Below are 12,458 nucleotides of genomic sequence, written 5' to 3' on the forward strand. Positions count from 1 at the left end.
GATTGCAGTCACTTTTAATCATTCCTATACCAACAGTACACTTGGGGAGAGACTGCAATATCCCACAATGCCCTCTGTTGGTTATATGAAAGAATAACAGTGCACCCTCTGTTGGTTATATGAAAGAATAACAGTGACTGCAATATCACACAGCACCATCTGTTGGTTGTATGAAAGAATAACAGTGACTGCAATATCACACAGCGCCATCTGTTGGTTGTATGAAAGAATAACAGTGACTGCAATATCACACAGCACCCTCTGTTGGTTGTATGAAAGAATAACAGTGACTGCAATATCACACAGCGCCATCTGTTGGTTGTATGAAAGAATAACCGTGACTGCAATATCACACAGCGCCATCTGTTGGTTGTATGAAAGAATAACAGTGACTACCAATATCAAACAGCACCCTCTGCACATGGTAGTGGGACAGTGGGACAATGCACACAGTAATCCGTTTGGCAATTCTCTGTCACCATCAACTTTGCAAAGAAGTTCGGTTGATCGCCGGGGGGGGTCGCTTTGGCAGAATGTGCGCTGCTGGGAGACAGGGCTGTAGTTGTGTCTAGGCTTATACTAGAGTCAATAAGTTTTCCCAGTATTCGTAGGTAAAACTAGGTACCTCGGCTTATACTCGGGTCGGCTTATACTCGAGTATATACGGTAGTTCATCTTAATGTAAACTCCTTTTCTAGGTAATATAAAATATCCCATTAATTATATGTATGTATCCTATGTATGAAACGTTTGATTTTTGCCATATAGTAGATATGTTTATTTTTTAGATTAGGACATAGAGATTTAATGTGATATTTACACATTTCTAGAAATGATGATAATCATCAGAATCACTTCCAAAAGAGGCCTGTGGTTTTGGTGTTGTATCTTCCTGTGTTATTGGGGGGCTATGGCAGTCAGCCCTGCATTAATTCAGCAGTGCATTTAAAACTGGGTGGAATGCAACCTTTCAATAGGTTGGAGAATGTATTGCAGCCTACATCTCACCATCTTCGAAAAAATAAATGGTTATCATAAATAATCCTGCTAGTAAAAACTAGAGGTAGTAGAGGGATGGCCCAGGTGCTCCAGCCCCAGGCTCTCAGCTCAAGGTAGCGGATATATACCATGTAGCAACAAAACAATGAAGGGTATAGGGCACACTGGAAGCCATACCAGGTCAGACCAAAAAAAGGAAGAATACTTTATTAAATGATCATCTCAAGCCTTACGCATTTCGTAACACTTCTGCTGTGTGGTAAAATCTTCCAACATGCTCGGGCCAGTGAAACTCAACAGGACCAAGGCCCACTGGGTTATCTAGGATTTCCAATCACTCCTTGCCTTGGGCACATTCTAATGTGCCCAACATAAACTGAGCAAACTGAGTATTCTGAGAGACAACCTAGGTCTATCATAAATAATACACTGCTCAGATACAGAAAACATCTATATTAAAATAATAATATACAGGTATGGGATCCATTATCCGTAGAACAGTCTCCCATAGAGACTCCATTTTATCTTAATAATCCAAATTTTTATAAATGATTTCCTTTTACATATTATATAGTGATTTCCTAATAATTTAACAGTACATTGTTCTTCATACCAACTAAGACATCTGACACTTAGTCATAGGCGCCTATGATGAAATGCTTAAGGCTTGAGATGATTGTTTAATAAAGTATTGTTCCTTTTCAACTTTTTTGTCTGACCTGATATGACTTCCAGTGTGCCCCCTACCCTTCATTGTTTTGTTGCTACACGGTAGAGTCCTGCAGTGGGTCGGGTACCCGCGGGTTACCCACAAAAACCTGCGGTACCCTGCGGATTGCAGGTAGAAGTTCTGGGTGCGGTATAGATGCAGGCCGGCGGTTCTGCAGGTTTGCGGGTTAGGCCGCCGGTCTTCTCAATAGCGATTTTAACAATTTTTCTGATCACATCTACTTCCGATGATGTCAATCCCAGTTTACAATGACAGCACTTCCTGATTCTTGATGGTCAGAGGGTTGCGGATAAGGTACTTGAGGGTCAGGTAGCGGGTCCAATCATGTAAGAATGTGGTTGTGGATTGCAGGTCCGGGTTTCAAAAAATGGACCCGCGCAGGACTCTACTACACGGTCTGCATCCCACCATCCCCATCTGAACTTTGCTGACTAAACCAGCTTCTGTGCCGTTAGATCTTGGAGCCCTCTGATTACAGTAAGTGGTGGTGGAGTTGTGGGTGGTGGGGATTCTGGAATAAAATCAGCCAACATTTGGCATAGTTCTTAACATTAAAGGAACATGTTGGTATCATTGTCAGATATACAGTATTCATATGCATGTCGAACTTAGTGCACCAACAAGTATTATTAGTTCATAACCCAAAAAAAGAAAAACGAAGTTCCACAGATTAAGGAATTATTTTTTATATTGTTATTTGCTCTCTGAGGTTAAGTTATTACCCTTCCTATATTGGTTGTTTGTGCAACAAAATCCTCCTAATCCTTTCAACAAGTAGTCGGCAGTGGTATGTTTACATTCTAAATGAAAATGCAACAGCTTGTTCTGACCCAGGTATTGGCTTACTGTGTTATGAATAACAAATTCTTCAAGCCTTGTATAAAGTAGAATGTGTGCCTGCCTGCTTAGGGAGGTAATGCATGGCCTGACAAACTGAGAAAATAACCTAAGGGAAATGGGCTGGCGCACAACATGTTGACTCCAAATGGAAATTAATTATAGGAAATCTAACCTACAGTTTTAACTTGTTTGCCATTTTACTGATGACCTTAAAAGAACCAATGTTTATATATGTTTATTTGTTTCACAATTCAAAACTGGCCCTTTAAGGATATTTCAAAATGTCATACTGCATTTGTTGTTTTTCCAATGATGTCTACCTTCTGTATAATATCTTGAATATTCTTTATGTTTTGACTTTTACTTCGGGATCCATATGATCAGTAGTTGACCAACCAACAGTCATGTAAGAATACAGTGAATGCAATATCCCTATTACAATGTACATTATTGTGCGTTACTGTGTGACTATACACTTTCTAGCCACATTATGTTGGACATTGTGCACAGTTTCTGTGGACATAGTAGCTCTAGATGGCAATCATTCATCAGTGGAGGCTGATTAATGACTCTTTGGGGTATGCCCCAAGTCTTCTATTGGGAGAACCATAATACCAATTCTGTTCAGGCTGAAAAATACCTAACTCCATTTACTGTAATGAAGCTTGAGAATGGCACTGCGTGTCCTTTAATGTGTATGTTAATTATGTTATTAAGTAATACGTTAATATTATTTTATATAAAGATAAACTGATATTTTTCCAATGGCTTACAAGTATTTCTCATCCAACTAAAAGGACAATCTGCCCCCCTAAATGCTAATATGTAAAAACACAAGGTCTCCTGTACGTCCACAAGTTTTGAGGACATGAGTCCTGTAGCCCACTGATATCTATAAACATGACCTGCCTAAAGGGCTAAATGACAGTTGTTGTGTATTCTGCAAATCCCAAAAATGTACCATTATATATATATATATATATATATATATATATATATATATATATATATATATATATATATATATATATATATATACACGTTTCGGCTCGACTGCTGGAGCCGTCTTCAGGAACAAAAAAATCGTGCATACCACCAAACAAACTTAAAAACCCCCAGTTTATTTAAGTTTGTTTGGTGGTATGCACAATTTTTTTGTTCCTGAAGATGGCTCCAGCAGTCGAGCCGAAACGTTGAATAAAAGGTTTTCTATTTTTGTATAAAGACCTGTTGGTGCGGTTTTTCTCTCTTGCCTATGACTATTGACACATGTAACCAGCACACAGGCATTCCTTTTTTCGGTTATCCGTGTGCACTGTACTCAAATTTGCTATATATATATATATATATATATATATATATATATATATATATATATATATATATATATATATATATATATATATATATATATATATATATATATACTGTATATATATATATATATATATATATATATATATACACAGTATATATATATATATAATTCAGGATTGTTTTTGGGTGCAAAAACTAAATGATTCAAACGTAAAAAAGGTTTGTCCCTTGTTGGATAAATGTGATTCCTGGAGATGGTTACCTAGGTGTCTGGTATCAGCATTTGACTTTGCAGCATGATAAACAGGAAGTCACCCAAGCTAATCACCAGCAGAGCAACTTGAGAGAGGCTTCTCATTGGCTGGATCTGCTCCCACTGTTGCCGAGCAAAGTTAAATAACGAATACCCGAGGTGATTCTTGTTTCTCTCAGACTTGTTTATACCGAAAGTGAGACACTGAGACAAACATGCCAAGTTATTGTGTAACCCCCGCTCTTGGGGAAAGATTTCAGCGCTACAGAGCACATTCTTTTCTGGGAGAGACTTTTTCTCTCAACAAAAGCACAATGCTTTCTTTGTCTTTGGACAATGATATGATAATAATTATGTTTTCTTGGACTTGGAGGTTGTCCACACTATTTTGCACCTAGTCCAGGAAAATTATATTAAGACAATCATGTTGAAGGATTTCCAAAGTCATAGGGATAAGAAGGCGAGAAGAACTGGGTTTGTGTAGAGAGCCGGCATATTGATTTTGGGAACAGGGACACCCTCAAGATACATACAGCCCTTCTTCTATCATATAGTTATACATCAGTCCATTTATATAATGCTAATCCCAAAGCACTCACAGTAAGGGAATATCTATGATCTCTGCTTCACGTCATATTAAAAATCTGGTACAAGCAGCAAAGCACAGTGAGGGTGGTCACAATAAAGCCCTGTACTTACTGCTTGCCCTAACGTTCCATCGCACAGAGCACCTGCCAACACTCCCTAATCACGTGTCTAGCACCCCTATATATCCATCAACACCCACCAACACCCCTTATGAATACAGTACATCACTGCCCAATGCAGAGACTTGAGCCCATTCAGCAAAGTGCAGGGCCAGGTGCAAATGTGCAACACACATGGCAGTTTTTACTCATATTTTAAACTTTGCACCCTGCTCTGAGCTCTCTTCTTTATTGACACTTTATTTTTTAACATCAAGTTAAATCTTTTTGCCTTTATCATCATCTATTTATTTATACAGCACCAGAAAGTTACACAGAGTTTTCCATTGATTTATTATTTTTTTTAAAGTTTTTGTTAATCATTTGCCTTCTTGACTCTTTCCAGCTTTCAGATGGGGGGTCACTTTAAATTGGGCATCTAAAAAGACAAATGCTCTGTAAAGGTGGCCATACACGGGCAGATAAAGCTGCCGATATCGGTCGTTTGGACCGATTTGACAGCTTATCTGCCCGTGTATGGGGGCTTCCGACGGGTCATCCCGATCGATATCTGGCCACGATATCGATCGGGAAGGTTGGATTTCTACCCGACCGACCCGTCGGAGTCCCTTGGCGCATCGTAATTCGATCGTTCGGCCATACGGCCGAACGCTCGAATTACCCCGATATAGCCACGCAGTTTAGTGGCATATCGGGGAAAGATCCGCTCGTTTGGCGATGACGCCAAACTAGCGGATCTTTAAGTCGATGGCCACCTTAAGACTACAAATGTATTGTTATTGCTACTTTTTATGAGTTGTATTATCTTTCTATTCAGGCCCTCTCCTATTCATATTCCAGTCTCTTGTTCAAATCAATGCATGGTTGCTAGAATTATTTGGACCTCCAGATTGCTGACTGCATTTTGGAGAGCTGCTGAATAAAAAGCTAAATAACTCAAAAACCCCCAAGAATATTAAAACCAATTGCAAATTGTCTCAGAATATCACTCTCTACATCAGAGTAAAAGTTAATGTAAGGATGAACAACCCCTTTAAATATAATTAAACACTGCTTGTGCACTAACAGGAATATGCTTTGTTGCAGGTGTGGTTTTCTTGTAAGGACTCACCTGGCACAATTTGCAAAGCAAACAGCTCAGGTCAAAGTTTATCACGGTTGTATATACACACACACATGGATACAACATGTAAAACATGAAAGCTGTGTTCTGCTCCAAAGAAGGAATGAAAAAATCATGGACCAATGAACAGTATATGAAACATTCAGGTTAGGTATACAATCTATTATCCAGAATGCATGGGACCTAGAGTTTTCTGGATAAAGGATTTCTAATTTGAATCAGCATTCCCTACCTCAACTAAAAAAAACTTTTTAAGAAAAATTCAAATAGTATACTCTTAGGGGCAGATTTATCAAAAAAAAAGTTAAATTCGAATTTTGAGCTAATTTTAGTGTACTTTGACTAGGGAATAGTCCAAATTCGATTTCAAATTTGAAAAAAAAGTCAAAAATTAGAATATCAAAATGTATCATGTACGGTCTCTTTAAAAATTAGACCGACTATTCGCCATCTAAAACCTGCTCAATTGCTGTTTTAGCCTATGGGGGACCTCCTAGAGCCTATTTGGAGTCATTTGGTGGACTTTTTTAAAAAATACTTTGAATCAAAATAGATCGAATATGATCTGTATTCAATTTGAATGATCAAATTCAGCCTATTAACTCGAATTTAAAAAATTAGATTTTTTCTTTTTAATAAATTTCGGTTGGTCTTTTTTTATTAGAATTTCGAGTTGATAGGAGTTTAAAAAAACTCCCAACACCTTGAAATTTGACCCTTGATAAATCCACCCCTTATTGTCTCAAGACACACCATACTGTGTGTTACAGTTATGCTGCCCCTACCTTGGCAAGTGTCAGCTGAGACACTTGCCGTGCGAGACTGCTGTAAGTATTTGGCATGAGATACTCGCTAGGTTCTCTAGTAGTACTTACTCTCAGCATCCACTAATAGGCAATGGCCATGGACACAGCAAGACAACCATGATGGTTAGCCCTAGACAGGTACTTAATAGTACTTAGTTGTGGCTCTTAGGAAGCCTTGTTTAAAGTGTGTAAGATTGCAAAAAAAAAGCCAATAGTTGAGAGTTATTCCTGGCTTTTTAAAAGATAAATGAATTGACACACATATATTTATATTTATGCAGTGACTTTGTTTCTCTGCTACAATGGGTTCTTTCTGCACAAAAATGATCTGGCAAACATAATTTACTACTATGTAGGTTTACCAACTCTGTATAATGGCTAATGTGCGATTTAATATTAAATCCAGAAGAATTCCTTATTTAGAATTCAGCTATCACACACCCACACGCCACATTTGCAGCTCAAAAATACAGATTCCATGGTTATTTATGTCTGAATTAATAAACAGTTCAGCCTTTGAAACATTCCAATTATTTAAAAAATGTTTTTCTAGACAATTGTTTCTTCTGGAAATAAAAATGTTTATGTAAAGGTCCTCAAACCTTGACAGAACTTGTTGACATTGTATGTAAACCTATTATCAGGTTTATTGAAAGCTAAAGTCATAACATTGCATTCCAACCCCCCGGATACTATATACTGTATCTGGGCCCCACCACCACCCTGGCGATATAAAGGGGCCCACCCCCCTTTAATACTCCCATATAGCACCTTCTGAGCAACATTACTTAAGTTCATGGTTGTTCTATGGTTCTATATTTAATTGTATTTGTAATCCTTGATGCCTGCACATTTTAATAAATACAATAACATTAAAAAATATATTTAAGTAAAAAAAAAAAGAAAGAAATGGAATGGAATTAAAGCTAGGGAAGCACTCCTCTCTTTTTTCTTACTACTCCCATTTTTTTTAAAAAGAATGTGCCCAGCCAATCAGAATACAGGGTGCATCTTTAATGTCCATTGCCCATTGTGTGACATTGCAGATCTTTTGTCACTTTGCTGGCTACTAATAAATTGGATTAACACCCAACATCACTATTTTATATTATGCTGATCCTGTCGAGCTGGTACAGTCCTTCTCACTGCCACCATACTGTGCCAAGGAGCTAATGTACAAATGTTCGCTTTGTGTGTGTTCCTATCGTAGCAGCTGTAAATGGCTCTGCTGTTTCAGGGCCTGAATACAAAAGAAAATGAAAATTCCCCATTTAGCAGAACAGCCCAACACTGTTTTGACCCGTTGTGGTTTTATAACTGTACCTGCAACATTCAATATTTTTGACAGATTGCCGTGATGTCATTCTCCCAAAATAACTCTGGTTAGTAAGCAACTCTGGGTTTTGCTGACGAAACACCTAAACTATATTTAGGCCGTTATAAGAACATGACATTTGCAGTAGAACATATCACAGCACATCAGAAGAGTAAGGTAAAGCACAGTCACCCAGAAATATACCAGTACTCATACAGATCATGTTAACCATGAAAAAATATCTTGCAAACAGTTAGCATGTAGCTTACAATGCAAATTAACATTTATACAAACACTTATATAAGTATTAGCTCAATAACTGCATTGTACAAGGGTGATAATCAAAATTAACAAATAAATAAAGATGCACCAAATCCACTATTTTGGATTCTGTCGATATCCCGAATCTTGCGTAAAAGATTTGGTCGAATACCAAACCGAATCCAAATACTAATTTGCATATGCAAATTAGGGGTAGGCAGCGGAAACATTTTTTACTTCCTTGTTTTGTGACAAAAAGTCATGCAATTTTCCTCCCGCCATTAATTTGCATATCCGAACCTGCTGAAAAAGGCCGAATCCTGGCCGAATCCCAAACCGTATCCTGGATTCAATTCATCCCTAAAATAAAGTAACAGCTCAAAAATTATATATATTATATATATATATTATATATATATATATATATATATATATATATATATATATATATATATATATATATATATATATATTTATATATATATATATTCCTTCACACATTCATATCTGATAAAGGATCCATAGCAACTGAATGTAGACCAAACCAGCAGGGAACAAGCTGTGCTGACTGCATTCTGGATGTGACTGTGCAGCCCCAGCCCATGCTAGAGTCACCTTAAAGGTCAAATTAAGCAGATATTGTAAAGCTCAGAGCTGGTTAAGATACAAAGGCTGTGACTTCTCACTCAGGTGGCTCAATTAATATATCACATATCATGGTACCAAAAGGAAAAGGCACAAATATGTTGTGTTTCATTTTTGTGTTACTGGCTCAACATGCACTGCTTTAACCTGTGCAAGGGGTGTTTTTTGTAATGTATGTATGTATGTATGTATGTATATATATATATATATATATATATATATAAAAATGTCGTAAGTGCTTTAAAAGGTGTAAATACAACCAGGGGTATAATTATAATAAAATTTGAATCCCCTCCAACAGCAGTCATTTTTGAGCAGCACTACCACACTGAGAAAAAACACAAACTTGTCTCTTCTAAATTTCCCATAAAGTTACAGCATTTGGTATATGCTTATACAGGCTATGAGAAAAGAACCCTGCCTTTGTTGTCCCTGCTATGGGAATTCCATTTACTGTCTGATTTAAGATGGGAGCTGTCGAACCATGCTCCATTACTTACCAACCCATGTCCCCATCTGGCTTTTTGTTATGGGATTATATTTCACGTAAGCATTCACTGGTTTCTGCAGTTATTTGTAAAAAAAAAAAAAATCACATTTCCCAGGAGCAGTGATTATTAAATTATTAAATTATTAAATTATTGAGTTTCGCCTCCAGCAAATAAATTTGTGAAATTGCAGTGAATTTTCGCCAACATCAAAATTTTTCAACGATAGTGACAATTCCGATGCTGGTGACAATTCCGAGGTGCCAATTGACTTTAATTTGTGTCAAATTTTCACAGAATTTTTCACCGTTCTTGCGAAATTCGTGAATTTTTCTGCGAATCAAAATGAGAGAAATTTGCACATCTCTACCCAGGAGCTCAACTGTTTATGTATATAGCCAGGTAGTAATTTACATAGATTGTTCACATTCACATCTTGTCTGCCCCAATAAAGCTTCAAATCTAAGGTTCCTATCACATAGTCTCACAGACTAGACTCTGACAAACAGTTAAAACAATGTGATATTTTTGTGTTAGGGCTTCAACTGTTGCTATAAAATGGATAGATTAATGTGAGAACTGCATTTAACATAGGCTGTAAATCTATCTTCACCTCCATCAGAAAGATGTCATCTCCCTTCAGCCTAGAGCAGCAGCGTCAGCAGCAGAGTTGCACAACGTACAGGGAGGGGCCCCGGGGAAATAACGTTTATATCAAATTATTTATCAAATAGAATGTCACTATCACATGTGAGCTTTTTGTATTGCTAATGTGTTTCAAAATGGCAAAACAGCTTACCGTACGCAATATGTTGGCGCTATATAAATACATGTAAATAATAATAATAATAGTAATCTGCCCTTTTTTGCTCAAAGGGATCCTAAAAGGTATTTTTTATATGTTTTGTTGTTAGTTTATAGGTCATCAAATGCTCGGCCTGTTTGAAATATTTAATTTATTGCAGTGTAAATAACTGGGGATGTTTCAATCCTGTAGACTACCACTTTACCTTCACCGTTGACGTATTTATGTAATATTCTGTAAATCTAAAATGATGGCTACACAGTAGACAATATGAAACCTGAATGTCTCTGATCTAGCATAATCCAGTAAGAAGAGAAAGGGTCAGGCAAGCAGACAAATGGAGAATGTCTTGAGAATACCCACTGCTACAATGATTACATGCAGTTAAAATATAGCAGGTCTGGCCAATATGAAAAGTTGTCCCATGGCTGACAATTTATACTGCAAGCTGAAATTGAAAAAAACATCTGAGATCTACAGTGGAGTCATTTTTTTTTACCCTAGATAATTAACCAGTGTAAATGACTGTTCTGTACCATGAAAATAACACAATGGGCAGGGGAGATTGGTTCGCAAAGTGAATATATTTGCCCTGTGCATGGTTATATTTATAAAGCTGAATAAGAGGGTGCAAACAGAGTTGCGAATTTTTTTTTCACAATGCGAATGTCTATAGCAGCTTTTTAAATATGTCACAATTCACAAATTGCCAATATTTATGAGCACACTCTGCGACTCAATTACGCCACAACTTTGGTGGCGGATAAAATATTCGCAAAACAGTTTCGCAAACTGCGAATTTAAGTTACTGTCAATGCTATTTTCGCGCACAACAACCTTGGACATTGGATGCGCTCGCGCTCGCGCAAACTCCCGTCTCATTTTATCCATATCATTCAAATTTTTAAAAATGATTTACTTATCTCTATAAAACAGTACCTTGTCCTTGAGCTAAACAAAGAAATAATTAATCCTTATTGGAGACAAAACAAGCCTGTCAGGTTTGTTTAATGTTTAAATTTTTTTTTAGTACACCTAAGGTATGGTGATCCAAATTACAGAAAGATCCATTATCTGGAAAACCTCATGTCCCAAGCATTCTGGATAACAGGTCCCATGCCTGTGCTACACAAATATTGTATGCTCCCTGTTCAGTGGCTCAGAAAAAAACAACAAGTATCTGCATGGGAAGAACACAGAGAGATTGATATACAGGGGCACATTTACTTAGCGTCGAATATCGAGAGTTAATTAACCCTCGATATTCGACCATCAAAGTAAAATCATTGGACTTCGAATATCGAAGTCGAAGGATTTACCGCATTTCCTACGATCAAAGGAAAAATCGTTCGATCGAAGGATTTTAATCCATCGATCGAACGAAATTCCTTCGATCAGAAAATTGCTAGAAAGCCTATGGGGACCTTCCCCATAGGCTAAAATTGTACCTCGGTAGGTTTTAGTTGGCGAAGTAGGGGGGGTCAAAGTTTTTTTTAAAGAGACAGTACCTCGACTAGCGAATGGTCGAATAGTCGAACGAATTTTAGTTCAAATCGTTTGATTCGAAGTCGAAGTCGTAGTCGAAGGTCGAAGTAGCCAAAAAAAACATTCGAAATTCAAAGTATTTTTTCTTCTATTCCTTCACTCGAGCTAAGTAAATGTGTCCCACAGTGTGTATAAAATCATAGTTCACCTAAATTTGGTTATTATTGTATCCTTTAGGTGCCAGTTAAAGGAGAATAGGCTAGCAATGCGAAGTAAATGTCTACACACACAGCTCCAGGCATAGATCATCAGGTTAAATAAAATGGTTTCCTGATGTGCAAGGCAAATACGCATCCTCTGAACCAATCACAGCATTGGTGGATGTATTTTTTAAGAGAACATATTTGTGCTCCTCCTCTAAGGACGCCCACCATTCCAATTAAAGCTATATGAGATCGATTACTAGTCTCTAGCCTGGTAAATATGGGAATATAGGCTTACTTGTTCAAAGTGTGTAGTATCACCTACATCTATAATGTTTCATTATTGCCCAAGCTAGAGCTGTCCATCTAGTGGCCCTCCAAAAGGATTTATATGGGCTCAAGCCTGTCCATCTATAGACTTATTTCTATGACATCATCTGGCTCAAATCCATGGGGTATTTTGGATAATCAGGAAGACAAC

The 12,458-nt window shown here is 37.3% G+C and overlaps 1 protein-coding gene across 1 annotated transcript in view; it reads right to left on the minus strand.

Moving 5' to 3' along the window:
- The window catches only part of LOC108695679 (adhesion G-protein coupled receptor V1), a 208,008-nt gene that overhangs the window by 17,642 nt on the left and 177,908 nt on the right, over positions 1–12,458 (minus strand). The gene's annotated exons all lie outside the window — the stretch shown is intronic.

The sequence above is a fragment of the Xenopus laevis genome, chromosome 1L (assembly GCF_017654675.1).
Source record: "Xenopus laevis strain J_2021 chromosome 1L, Xenopus_laevis_v10.1, whole genome shotgun sequence".
Taxonomy (NCBI): domain Eukaryota; kingdom Metazoa; phylum Chordata; class Amphibia; order Anura; family Pipidae; genus Xenopus; species Xenopus laevis.